Source organism: Beta vulgaris, chromosome 7, assembly GCF_026745355.1.
Source record: "Beta vulgaris subsp. vulgaris cultivar EL10 chromosome 7, EL10.2, whole genome shotgun sequence".
NCBI lineage: Eukaryota > Viridiplantae > Streptophyta > Magnoliopsida > Caryophyllales > Amaranthaceae > Beta > Beta vulgaris.
The window spans coordinates 23416548-23418648 of NC_079208.1; the positions used below are offsets into that span (position 1 = coordinate 23416548).

At 45.6% G+C, this 2101-nt stretch overlaps 1 non-coding gene across 1 annotated transcript; it reads right to left on the reverse strand.

Annotated features, from left to right (window-relative positions):
- Window positions 1-500: 500 nt before the first annotated feature.
- On the reverse strand, window positions 501-607 carry LOC125492069 (small nucleolar RNA R71). Its single transcript, XR_007268519.1, has one exon. It is a non-coding gene; the product is annotated as a small nucleolar RNA R71 (small nucleolar RNA).
- Window positions 608-2101: the final 1494 nt, after the last annotated feature.

Sequence of the window (2101 nt, forward strand, 5' to 3'; positions counted from 1 at the left end):
ATTGCCTCTAGATCTTGAAATCGACCGTACGTTGCGAAAGCTTCGGAAGAATTTGGGAAATCTGACTTTGGGTTCCGAGCCTTCTTCACCAATCTCAAGTACATCAAGTGAAGTTGAATCAGAAATGGGTGAAGAAAATCCACAACTGTTTAGGGATTTCGGAAATCCGGGTTCCTATGTTCTTCAAGGTGGAATTCGACTCCCTACCACCACTACAAATTTCAGCATTCACCCTCAGTATACTCGGATGGTGAAAGCAGAGCAGTTTTGTGGGGGGTCAGATGAAGATCCTCTAGACCATCTCGACAGGTTTCTTGAGATCTGTGCCATGATAACACTAATGATGTCTCTCCTGACTACATCAAGATCACCTGTTCCGGTCCTCTCTTACCGGAAAAGCAAAGTCATGGCTCAAGAGCTTGCCTGCTAATTCCCTCACTACATGGGAAGAAGTCACGATGGCATTCTTGAAGAAATACTTCCCGGAGTGGAAGACTGCGGACATAAGGAGGAAGATCTCCTCATTTGAGCAAGAGAACGATGAGACACTTGCCGAAGCTTGGGAGCGGTTCAAGGAGATGATCCGTTCATGCCCACACCATGAGTTCAACAAGAATCTACTCATGCGATTCTTCTATGATGGTCTTGATCCGATTTCACGGGCCAATCTTGATGCTGGAGCGGGAGGTCAACTATCTAAGATCCCGCAAGAACAACTTGAGTCCACAATTGAGGAGGTGATCAAGAACTACTCATGGGGTGGAAGACGAAGAGGTGCTCAACCTAAGAAGAGCGGAAAGTTTGAAATTGACCCCATGGATCAAATTCAAGCTAAGATGGACCAACTCGATAAGAAGCTCTCCAAGATCAATCTTGCATCGTCTACTCCTTCACAGGTAAACTCTTTTTCTTGTGATATTTGTGGTGGTACTAACCATGATACTTCTTATTGTGGAGGTACCCATTCGGAGCATGTGGCGGCAATAATTCAAGAGGAGATGGATATCAAGGGAATCAAGGGTATAGGAACAATCAACAAGGAGGTTGGAGACAACCTCAACAAAACTACACCCAAGGATTCAACCAACCTCAACAAGGATGGAATCAACCTCAACAAGGGTACAACCAAGCTCACAACCAAGGGTTTGCGCAAGGGTATAACCAAAACCAAAACTATAACCAAGGTGGTTCCTCCTCACAAGGGTCCAACACATACCAAGCTCCACATCAAAGGACCAACAACCCAAAACCTCCCTCCAATTCCTTTCCCCAAACAAAATCCCGAACCTACACCATCTTCCGATCCAACCTCTCTCCAAATTCTCCAACAACTCCAATCCATGAACCAAATTCTCCAAAACCATGAGCAAAGGTTTCAAGAGCTACAAGCCCACAACAAAATGCTTGAAACCCAAATTGCCCAAGTAGCTGAGAAGAATCCCTCCACCCCCACAAATCAACTTCCAGGCCAACCCATTCCTAACCCCAACCTCCATCAAGCCAAAGCCATTCATTTGAGGTCGGGAACAAGTTATGCGGGTCCTAAGATGCCGAATGGGGAGTTAGAGCAGGATGGAGAAGCTGAGGTTGTTGAGAAGGAGGTGGAGCTGAGGAAACTGAGAAAGAGGACGTTGAGGAGAAGGATGAGTCACATGTTCAAGTTGGTGACAAAAACACATTGCCATCACCTCCACCAACCAAATCCTATGTGCCTCCGGTTCCCTATCCTCATAGGTTGGTAGAGAGAAAGTTGAGTGACAAGTTCACTAAATTTCTAATGTGATGAAGAGCCTAAAATCAACATTCCATTCCTTGAGGCTATGTCTCAAATGCCAGCTTATGCTAAATTCTTGAAAGAGATCCTCTCCAATAAGCGAAAACTTGAAGATGAGCTTATCTTCCCTTACCTAACAGTGAGTGCTCTTGTGCAACGAACTATGCCCAAGAAGCAAAGAGATCCCGGGAGTTTCACCTTGCCGGAAGATAGGTGACTTAGACCTAAGGGTGCACTGGCCGATCTGGGAGCCAGTGTCAATTTGATGCCCCTTTCTATTGCAAAGCACCTGAAATTTCCTCTTCATCCTACGCGCAAAACGATTCA